Genomic DNA, 12,083 nt, shown 5'->3' on the forward strand with positions numbered 1-12,083 from the left:
CTGCAAATGCAGGCCTCCGCCACAGTCATGGTGACACTGGATCTGAGCTGTGTCGGCAACCTATGCCGCATCTTGTGGCAGTGCTGGATCCTTAACCCACTGAGCAAGGCCAGGGATCGAACCCACATCCTCATGGAGGCTATGTTGGATTCTTAACCCACTGCGCCACAATGGGAACTCCAATTTGATTTTACATTATTTTCCTTCAGCTGAGTCTCTGAAATTCACTGTGTATTGTACACTTACATCTCAACTTGGACTAGCCACATTTCACATGTTCAGTGATGCCTGCCATATTGGCTGGTGCAAGTTGAGCCCTCCTCTTCAAATGGCCTTTAGATCCTGAAGAGAACATCAACACTGGGGAGGCATCTGATTTTTGAAAAAAGCCCCATATTTTTCAGAGCTAAGTGTGAGGAATGAGGGTGGACAGGAAAATGTCCATCAACCATGTCAGAGCTGCCAAGGATTCTTCAGGCCAGGCCAGGCCAGGCCAACCCAAACACTTTAAAGATCAAAGACTCAATCAGAGTTGGAGGAGGGGAATGTGTGGCCCACCCTCCAGTTGGTGGTAGAATGAGAGCTAAACTGATGCTCTTTCTGTTACCCCAGGAGAAGGAGTTAGATCCCCGTTCAAATCTCGAGTCAACTTAACTTTGTGTAACTTTGAGGTAACTTAATTTGGGATAAAAACCAATTTCTGTAATAAAGCAACCTGAGAGGAAAAGTCCTTCTCTTTTTACCATGAATGGAAGGAAAAATTAGAAATTCTGTCCTGGGGTGTGCCCCCTGTGGTGCAGCAGGTTAAAGACCCAGAGTTTTCTCTGTGGCAGTGCTGGTTTGATCCTTGGCCTGGTTGGTTAAGGATCCAGCATGGATGAAGCTGTGGTGTAAGTCGCAGCTGCAGCTCTGATTTGATCCTTGGCCAGGGAACTTCCATATACTGCAGGTGCAGCCAAAAAAAGAAGAAGAGTTCCCGCTGGTTGTGGCACAGCTGTAACGAACCCGACTGGTATCCATGAGGACTCGGGTTCTCACCCTGGCCCTGCTCAGTGGCTTAAAGGATCCAACCTTGGTGTAGGTCACAGACTCAGCTTGGATCTGGCGTGGCTGTGGCTGTGGTGTAGGCCGGCAGCTGCAGCTCCTATTCTAGGCTGGGAACCGCCATATGCCAAGGGTGCAGCCCTAAAAAAAAAAAAAAAAAAAAAAAGAAGAAGGAAAAGAAAAGAAATTCTGTCCTGTGAGTTACAGCACAAAGCCCAGTCAAATTTATTTAACAGACCTTCACCTCAGTCAATTATAGTAACAAACCAAAACTTTATTGGTTTAGTTGGTGACTGTACTAGGCCAAAGATATCAAGTCCTAATCCCTGGAACCTGTAAACATCACCGTATTTGGAGAAAGAGTCTTTGCAGATGTGATGAATTTAAGGATCCTGAGGTGGACGATTACCCTGGATTATTTGATTAGGCCCTAAATGCAAGTACATGTATCCTCATAGGAGGGAGATTTGGCACAAACACACAGGAGAAAATGACAGAGCAGAGTTTTGAAGACACTGGCTCTGAAGGCTGCTGTGATTGGCCACAAGCCAAGGAACGTCAGCAGTCACCAGGCAAGGAATGGCAAGAATTTTTCCCTAGAGCCTCTGGAGAGAGTATGGCCCTGCTGGCACCTTGATTTCAGCCCAGGAATCTAATTATCAATGTCAGGCCTCCAGATCTGTGAGAAAATAATGTTCTGTTTTAAGCCACCCAGCTTCTGGTAATTTGTTACAGCAGCCACAGGAAAGGAATACAGTTGTAAATTGTTTTGTTTACAACACAAATGGAGATATTTTTGTAGCGTGGACTCGTATTATTTTGTTCCATAGGTGTTCCTTCCTGATAAAGAGCAAGAGCTTTTCCCCTTTCAACCCCCTTCCCTCCTGTTCTCCACCCTGTCCTGTGTGAGGTGTGAGGAGCAGAGGCTTGGGATGTGGTAGCGCCCCCTGCAGCCAGAACAGGAGAAGGGATGCTAAGAGAAACACGCAAAATAGAGGTGTGGGAGTGGGAGGTACCAACTACGAGGTATAAGTAGGCTAAAAGGATGTATTGTATGTATTGTCCTGACACCGCTGAGCCCCGGACCAACTCTGAATGCTCAAACCTCTAGATGGCTCATCTTATGAAATACTTAATTGCCTTCATTGTTTGGACCACTATTAGGACTCTTGCAGCGGAATTCATCCTAATACAGGACTCAACAGACAATATCAAAGCTGCAGCTAAGAAGCAGCAATACATTTCCCTGATGTTGAGTGATGATTTGATTCACTCATCATCAGGGAAATGCAGATCAAAACCAGAATGAGAGGAGTTCCCATTGTGGCTCAGTGGGTTAAGGACCTGACATTGTCTCTAGGAGAATTCGGTTTTGGTCCTTGGCCTCACTCTGTGGGTTAAGGATCCAGCATTGCCACAAGCTGTGGTGTCAGTCACAGATGCAGCTCGGATCCTCTGTTGACGTGGCTGTGGCTTTGGCCTCAGTTGCAGCTCCCACATTCGACCCCTGGCCTCAGAAACTTCCATATGCCACAAGTGCAGCCATAAAAACAAACAAACAAGCAAGCAAAACCCCCAAAACACTGCAAGATAGTATCTCATACCTGTTGGAATGACCGTCATCAGAATGGCTGTGGTACAATGGGATCTCTGGTCTCCGGAGCACTGAGATGAAGGTTCGACCCCTGGCCTGACCCAGTGGGTTAAGGATCCAGTGTTGCCACAGTTGCAGCATAGGTCACAGCTGAGGCTTGGATCTGATCCCTGGCCTGAGAACTCCATATGCAATGGGGTGGCCAAAAAAACCCACAAATAAATGTTGGCAAGGATATGGAGAAAAGGGAATGTTGGAGGGAATGTCAATTGGTACAGTCACTGTGGAAAACAGTATGGAAGTTTCTCAAAAAACTAAAAATAGAGCTACCATATGATTTAGTAATTCCAGTCCTGGGGATGGTATATAACCCCCCAAAACAAAAACACTAATTTAAAAAGATACATGCACCCCAGTGTCATGGCAGCATTATTTACAATTGCTAAGATATGGAAGCAATCTAGGTGTCCATCAACAGATGAATAGATATATACAGTGGAATACTACTCAGTCATAAAAAAGAACAAAATTTTACTCTTTGCAGCAACATAGATGGACTTGGAGGGGATTCTGCAAAGTGAAATAAGTAAGTCAGATAGAAAAAGACAAATACTGTATGATATCACCTATATGAGGAATCTGAAAAGTACAACAAACTAGTGAATAAAACAGAAAAGAAGCAGACTCACAGATGTAGAGCACAAACTAGTGGTTACCAGTGGAGAAGGAGGTGGGGCAAAATAGAAGTGGGGGAGTGGGAGGTACCAACTGCGAGATATAAGTAGGCTAAAAGGATGTATTGCATGACACTGGGAATATGGTTCTTTTTTAATAACTGCAAATGGAGTGTGACCTTTGAAAATTGTATAAATTTTTTAAAATTTCACTTGATTTTATATATATATATATATATATTTTTTTTTTTTTTTCCTTTTTGGCCTCACCTGCAGCACGCAGAAGTTCCGGGCCAGGAATTGAACACACGCCACAGCAGTGACCCAGGCCACTGCAGCGGCAACACCAGATCCTTAACCCACTGAGCCACAGGAAACTCCTACTTATATTTTAAAAAATCAGTTTTACACCTTAAAAAGAAAAAAGAGAAAGCAATATAGTTACGTTGTCTAAAAGTATGGAAGTAGATCCCAGAAGAAATGGTTGAGGTTGATATCTGCTGTCTCTAGAAAGTGGATTTGGGAAGAGATGCTCTTTTACATTATAAGACTAGTAGTTCTACTTGACTTTTTAAGTTGTATACATGTTACTTAGATACCATTAAAGATAAAAATTTCTTTTTTTTTTTTTATTATTTTCCCACTGTACAGCAAGGGGGTCAGGTCATCCTTAGATGTATACATTGCAGTTACAGTTTTTTCCCCCACCCTTTCTTCTGTTGCAACATGAGTATCTAGACATAGTTCTCAATGCTATTCAGCAGGATCTCCTTATAAATCTATTCTAGGTTGTGTCTGATAAGCCCAAGCTCCCGATCCCTCCCACTCCCTCCCCCTCCCATCAGGCAACCACAAGTCTCTTCTCCAAGTCCATGATTTTCTTTTCTGAGGAGATGTTCATTTGTGCTGGATATTAGATTCCAGTTATAAGTGATATCATATGATATTTGTCTTTGTCTTTCTGGTTCATTTCACTCAGTATGAGATTCTCTAGTTCCATCCATGTTGCTGCAAATGGCATTATGTCATCCTTTTTTATGGCTGAGTAGTATTCCATTGTGTATATATACCACATCTTCTGAATCCAATCATCTGTCGATGGACATTTGGGTTGTTTCCATGTCCTGGCTATTGTGAATAGGGCTGCAATGAACATGCGGGTGCATGTGTCTCTTTTAAGTAGAGCTTTGTCCGGATAGATGCCCAAGAGTGGGATTGCAGGGTCATATGGAAATTCTATGTATAGATTTCTAAGGTATCTCCAAACTGTTCTCCATAGTGGCTGTACCAGTTTACATTCCCACCAGCAGTGCAGGAGGGTTCCCTTTTCTCCACAGCCCCTCCAGCACTTGTTATTTGTGGATTTATTAATGATGGCCATTCTGACTGGTGTGAGGTGGTATCTCATGGTAGTTTTGATTTGCATTTCTCTTATAATCAGCGATGTTGAGCATTTTTTCATGTGTTTGTTGGCCATCTGTATAAAAATTTCTAATTTTCAAAGTACTTTGAATAGCCTTAGTGGAAAAAATTAAATCTACAGAATACAATGAACATTTTAAAAAACCTTTGCATTTAATTTTTTTTTTTTGCCTTTTGAGCCCATAGCACATGGAAGTTCCCAGGCTAGGGGTTGAAATGGAGCTACACCTGCCAGCCTACACCACAGTTGCCAGCAACATGGGATCCAAATTGAGTCTGCAACCTACACCTCGGCTCACAGCAACACTGGATCCTTAACCCACTGAGCAAGGGCAGGGATTGAACCCTAACCCACATCCTCATGGATATTAGTCAGACTCGTTTCAGCTGCGTCACAACAGGGAACTCCCTGCATTTAATTTTTTAATTTTTTTTTTAATTTTTAAAATTTTAATTTTTTTTTTGCTTTTTAGGCCTGCACCCAAGGCATATGGAGATTCCCAGACTAGGGGTCTAATTGGAGCTACAGCTGCCAGTCTACGCCACAGCAACGCCAGATCTGAGCTGCATCTGTGACCTATACCACAGCTCATGGCAACACTGGATCTTTAACCCACGGAGTGAGGCCAGGAATGGAACCACAACCTCATGGTTCCTAGTCGGATTCGTTTCCACTGCGCCACAACAGGAACTCCTCCTTGCATTTAATTTTTAAAGTACTCTTCTAAGTACTTTAATACATGAGATAAGATTAGAGAATATTTACGTTCTGCTGACCTCACAACCACAGGAGCAAAGTGACTGGAACTACACAGCAAAGCTCTTTGTCTTCCCTCTGTATCCTTAGAGAATTTTTTTCCAGGATCTCCCTCGAAAACCAAAATCCACCATCCGTGAGAATGTGGGTTCCATCCCCGGCTTCACTCAAGTGGGTTAAAGATCTGGCCTTGCCTCAAGCTGCAGTGCAGGTCGTAGTTATGACTAAAATCTGATCCCTGGCCTGGGAACTCCATATGCCTTGAGGCAACCAAAAAAGAAAGAAAAAAAAAAAAGAATGATTATGAAATGTGCTCACACACAGAACATGAGTATATAGCTTTGACGACACTAACAAGGAGCTCATCCATTATGCAAAGATATGCCTTTGTGGCAAATACATTTCAGAGCCAGAAAAATATTTATTATTATTATATCTTTAGGATTAGAGCAAGTGAGGGGGGAAAAAAGGAAGAAAGAAAAAGCCAACTTCTAAGACACTATATGGCTCTAACTTAATCAAATGGTGACGAAAACTACAAGGGGGGGAGGGGTTACACAATTTTTATTACCTAAATAAGGTAGTAATGTTAAGAGATTATGAAAGCATATCTTACAGGCTTAATTTGAATTGAGGGATCATGGTTTGTAAAGCCAATGCTATCTGAAGGGTTTGGCCTTGGAGTTCCCTGTTGTCACAAGAACAATTTGAGACCTACCAAGTACACCTGCTACCCAGGAAGAATTGCCCTTGATACATGCAGCCCCAGAGATAAGCTGCCCCAGCCTTGAGGACTATAACCCCAGTTCCTATTCAACTGGAAAAGTGTTCCCTTTATGGGTAATTTATCTTTTCCTGGGAAGGTTTAGAATTAAAACTAAACATGATGAAGGAAATGAAACTCACTGTAGCAATACGTTTGTTTTAAATTCACAGCTACAGAAGGAGATCCCGCCGTGGCTCAGTGGAAATGAATCAGACTAGCAGCCATGAGGATGCGGGTTCCATCCCTGGCCTCGCTCAGTGGGTTAAGGATCCAGTGTTGCCATGAGCTGTGATGTAGGTCGCAGATGCAGCTCTGATTTGACCCCTAGCCTGGGAATTTTGATATGCCACAGGTGTGGCCCGAAAAAGCCAAAAAAGAAAGAAATTGATTTTAGGGAGTTTCCTGGTGGTCTGGTGGTTGGTCACCCTTTTCGTTACTGTGGCCAGCATTCAATCCCTGGTTTGGGAACTCAGATCCCACATCCAGCCGCTGCACAGCACAGCCAAAAAAAAAAAAAAAAAAAAGAAAGAAAGGAGAGAGGGAAGGACGGAAGGTGGGAAGAATTGATTTTATAAACCAATCACGGGAGTACAAAAACTGTGTGATTCTACTTATGTGGGGTACTTAGAACAGTCAAATTCATAGAGGCAGAACGTAGAATGGTGGATGTCAGGGGCTGAGGAGAGGGGGGAACAGAGAGTTCGTGTTTAATGGGGACAGAGTTTCAGCTGAGGAAGACAAGAACGTTCTGGACACAATGGTGGTGATGGTTGCACAACATTGTGAATGTGTTCTGTGCCACTGGATTCTACTCTTAAAAATGATTGAAATGATCAATTTTATGTATGTTTTACCACAATTAAAAAAAAAGAAAAAAAAGGAGAGAGGAGTTCCTGTCACGGCTCAGTGGTTAACGAATCCGACTAGGAACCACGAGGTTGTGGGTTCGATCCCTGGCCTTGCTCAGTGGTTAAGGATCCGGTGTTGCCGTGAGCTGTGGTGTAGGTCGCAGATGCAGCTCTGATTAGACCCTGGGAATCTCCATATGCCGCAGCTGCAGCCCTAGAAAAGACAAAAAAAAAAAAAAAAAAAAAGAAAGAAAGAAGAAGAGAAATGTGTTGTAGATGACAAAATCAGTGGGCAAATTTTGACGAGAAACAGGACCTTCCAATCGTTTCCAAGTAGCTCCCCACAGGATAACTGTTTGCAAAGCGAAAAGTCCTGAGGTTACCGTGGAGAAACTCAGAAAACACCTAACCAGCTGAGCACAGTACATCACACCACGAGTAAGATACGTCAACGCCATGGACTGAGAGGGCCCAGCTTCTCTTCTGTGGTATTCAAGCCAAACATACATAGCCTCAGCCTAATCACAGGGACACCCAGGCAAACTCAACCTGAAGGACATTCTACAAAGTATCCGACCAGTACTCATCCGAAGTGTCAAGACAAGGAAGGGAAGACAAGAAGAGAAGGACCAGCCGGAGGCCACCAGGGAGATGTGGTGGCTAAAGCAATGTGCCATTTAGGATTAGATCCCGAAACAGAAAGCAATCCTTAGTGGAAAAGTTGGCAAAATTTGAATACAGTCTGTAGCTTAGTTACTAGTACTGCCTCAGTATTAATTAACTGTTTGTTTGGGGTTTTTTTTGGTCTTTTTAGGGCCACACCTGCAGCATATGGAGGTTCCCAGGGTAGGGGTTGAATCAGAGCTATAGCCGCCGGCCTACACCACAGCCACAGCAACTCGGGATCTGAGCCGTGTCTGCTACCTACACACACAGCTTAAGTCAAGGCCAGATCCTGAACCCACTGAGCGAGGCCAGGGATTGAACACGCATCCTCATGGATGCTTGTTTTCGTTAACCACTGAGCCATGAAGGGAACTCCTTAATTAACTGGTTTTGATAACTTTGCACTATACTTATATATAAACTGTGAACATTAGGCGGAGCTGGAGGAGGAGTATGGTGAAGTCTCTCCTGTGTTTTCTATGTAAGTGATTTTTTTTTTAAATATTGAGACAATTCATATACTACAAAATTCATCCCTTTATTATTTTATTATTTGTCTTTTTGTGGCCTTTCTTTTTTTTTTTTTTTTTTTTTTGAGGGCCACAACCATGGCATATGGAGGTTCCCAGGCTAGGGGTCTAATCGCAGCTACAGCTGCTGGCCTACATCTACCAGATCCTTAACCCACTGAGCAAGGCCAGGGATCGAACCCGCAACCTCATGGCTCCTAGTCGGATTCATTTCCTCTGCACCACGACGGGAACTCCCTTTTTTTCTTCTTTTTATGGCCAAACATGCAGCATATGAAAGTTCCCAGGCTAGGGGTCGAATCTGAGTTACAGCTGCTGGCCTACGCCCCAGACACGGCAACTCGGAATCTGAGCCAGATATGTGACCTACCCCGAAGCTTGTAGCAACACCAAATCCTTAACCCACCGAGTGAGGCCAGATATTGAACCCAAATCCTCAAGGACAGTACATCAGGTTGTTAACCCGCTGAGCCACCACGGGAGCTCCCAGGAAGTTTCTTTAGCTGTCCGCAGCTCTACAAACCCACAATGTGGAAGCCCAGGCAGAGCTGAGAATGGAATGCCAGAAGGGAAGACTCAGGGAGACGAGGTCAGAAGAGACAGGAGGTCCCAGGATGTGGGTTGTGAGGCTGGGGTCAGGCGCCACTGAGAAAGCGGTTGGAGAGGAAAGAAATTAAGTGGCAGCTGAGAGAACAGGAGGCAAAAGTCTGGGTCCCCCAAAGTGCAATGCAAAGACCGTAGGAGTTCCCTATACCTTTGAGCAATTCATGGAGGAACAGGTTTGTTTGTTTGTTTGTTTGTTTGTTTGTTTGGCTGTACCTTCAGCATGTGCCAGTTCCCAGGCCAGGGGATCGAACCTGCCCAACCTGCCCCACGGCGGTGATAACACCGTGGATCCTTAACTCCCTGCACCACTGGGGAACACCAGAAATTTTTCAACTGCTATGTATGTTCTTTTGCTTGTGTAATTCTATTAATGACAAACGACTCTTGCTTTTCATGCTTTACAATGAGAACCAATATAGACCTAGAGCCAGACACCCTGGTCTGAATCTAGACTCGGCCACGTCATTAGCTGTGTGATCTTGGGCGAGTTACATAACCATGCTGTGCTTCACTTTCCTCCTCGTAACATAGGATCATAACAGACCCTACCTTGTCGTACTATCACGTGGACGAAGTGGATTGCCGCATGTGAGATGTTCAGAATAGGGCCTGGCACTTAATCCTCATTATATAGGTGCTAGCTAATGTGATTAAATTTTCCTTTTTAAGTAAGCTTAAACGCAGTCATCACTGCAGCGGAGCCCCGGCCGCTGTCGGCTCCTGCTCCTGCCTCACTGTCTCAGAGGAACGAGTTGGTCAGGGAGCTGCACCGCAGCCATGGCCTTTAAAGACACCAAAAGACTCCCATGGACCCAGAGGTTACGATTCACGGGATTAGAATCACCGTCGCCAGACCCAACATGAGATCTTTGGAGCAGGTGTGCGCTGACCTGATCAGAGGCGCAAAGGAAAAGAATCTCAAAGTGAAAGGACCTGCCAAGACTCTGAGAATAACGACAAGGAGAACACCTTGTGGTGAAGGGTCCAAGACTTGGGGTCGTTTTCAGATGAGGATCCACAGGCGACGCATGGACCTGCCCAGTCCTTCTAAGGCTGTTGAGCAGATCCCGTCCGTCAGAACTGAACCAGGAGTCGAGGCTGAAGTCACCATCGCAGATGTTTAAGTCCCACTTTTAATAAATTGATACTCAGTTGTTTAAAAAAAAAAAAAGGAATTTAAAGGAGTTCCCTGGTGGCCTAGTGGTTAGGACATGGAGGTTTTACTGCTGTAGCTCAGGTTCAGTCCCTGATCTGGGAGCCGAGATTTTCACATCGAGTTGCTGCACACTGCCACACACAAAAAAAGTAAATTAGTTTGAGGAACAGTATCTGGTAAATGATAGTACAGATGGTTTGTGCACAGGGCAGAAGTTTACAAGTAACACAAAAATGCTTAAACGTGGGAGTTCCCGTTGTGGCGCAATGGAAACGAATCCGACCAGTATCCATGAGAACGTGGGTTGGATCCCTGGCCTCGCTCGGTGGGTTAAGGATCCACTGTTGCCATGAGCTGTGGTGTAGGTTGCAGACAGGGCTCATATCCCGTGATGCTGTGGCTGCGGCTGTGGCGTAAGCTGGCAGCTGTATCTCCAATTCGACCCCTAGCCTGGGAACCTCCATATGCCTCGTTCAACCCTAAAAAACAAAACAAACAAACAGAAAAGGCCTAAATTTGGCAAAAGTTTTCCAACTATTCTCCCTGGAGCCCCAGGGCTCTCAGGAAGCCCTTAGGGTTAAGCATCTTTGGCTGTAGTTCTGCTTCTGCTTTACAGATGGGGCATCAAGATATGTGAACAGTGTTCTGCAATTTAATTTATTTTATTTTTTCATTATGGCTGCACCTGCAGCATGTGGACGTTCCCAAGCCAGGGACTGAACCTGCACCCCAGCAACTACCCAAGCGGCTGCAGTGACAACTACAGGATCCTTAACCTGCTGTGCCACAGGAGAACTCCTCTTCTGCTGCAACTTCATTTTATTTTTATTTTTTGACCTGCAGTGTATGGAATTCCAGGGCCAGGGATCAGATCTGAGCCACATTTATGACCTCCACTGCAGCTGTGGCAACATCGGATCCTTAACCCACTGTGTCGGGCCGGGGATTGAACCTGTGTCCCGGCGCTCCAGAGATGCCGCCAATCCCATTGTGCCACAGTGAGGACTCCTGTTCTGCGATTTTAAAACGAAGTTGGCTGTACAGCAGAAATCGGCACAACACTATAAGTCAACTACACTTTAATTAAAAAATAAAAAAGATTTTTAACAAATCAAGTTGGAAAAACACACACTGAGGGTTTCGAAAAGAGAAAAGCTAATGGAGATGTTGATCCCTTAGGAGTAAAAGCAGACTGGTAGGGGAGGGTGAGCATTTAGCCACAAAAGGGTTAAATCCAGCTATAATTCCAGAGTGAAAATTGAGAGGTCAGGGGTTGGCTGAGGGCAGAGTCCAGGAGGAGTTCCTGCAATGATCCTGAGATGGAGAAGCACAGCTGGGGCCCGGGGCTTGAAAGGACTTGGTTCCCCAGGAATCAGGGGGAGCTGGAACGCAACCAGTGTAGGTTTGGCAAGAAAGAGCAGGACTAGAGGCAGAGCCAGCATCTTGAGGGGGAAACAGGCAGGGCCTGGGGAACGGGAGCCGGGCCAGGTGCACGAGCCAAGGCCATCTGACTATAAAACCACCCACCTGGTTCCAAGCAGGCAGCGTAAGGGGCAAAGTTTGTACTGTGCCAGCCCACCATGTCACAAAAGCAGCTTTGTCATGGATGAACAAGCTTGACACAGTCCAGTGGGGGGAGGGGGGCAAAACAGATGAGCGGGGAGCCCTAGAATTCCCAGCGCCCCCTCCCCCCACTGGTCCTTGGATACCAGCCACCCCTGTGAGAAGGGAGCTTGGCTGGGTCTGCCTCCAGGGGCCCCATTTGGCCTCAGAAGCACAGCTACTGCCTCCCTTGACTTACCACGTGCCAGGCCCTCTGCCAAGCACTTGATTTATTCAATTAAGAGTCTTTTACTTGTGAGTAAAGAAATCAACCCAAGCCAGATAGATTTTTTTTTTCTTTTTTTTTTTTACAGTGGGAGATGATGCTTTGGGCAGGTGGTGGGGCAATACAGGGCTGTCTCTTGACTCCCAGGTCAGGAGGTAGCTGGCCTCAGGAAAGGCCGGGAGCGTGGGCCCT

The 12,083-nt window shown here is 45.3% G+C and overlaps 1 pseudogene; it reads left to right on the forward strand.

Annotated features, from left to right (window-relative positions):
- LOC100739273 lies at positions 9,685 to 10,348 on the forward strand (annotated as a pseudogene).

Source organism: Sus scrofa, chromosome 2 (genome assembly GCF_000003025.6).
Source record: "Sus scrofa isolate TJ Tabasco breed Duroc chromosome 2, Sscrofa11.1, whole genome shotgun sequence".
Lineage (NCBI taxonomy): Eukaryota > Metazoa > Chordata > Mammalia > Artiodactyla > Suidae > Sus > Sus scrofa.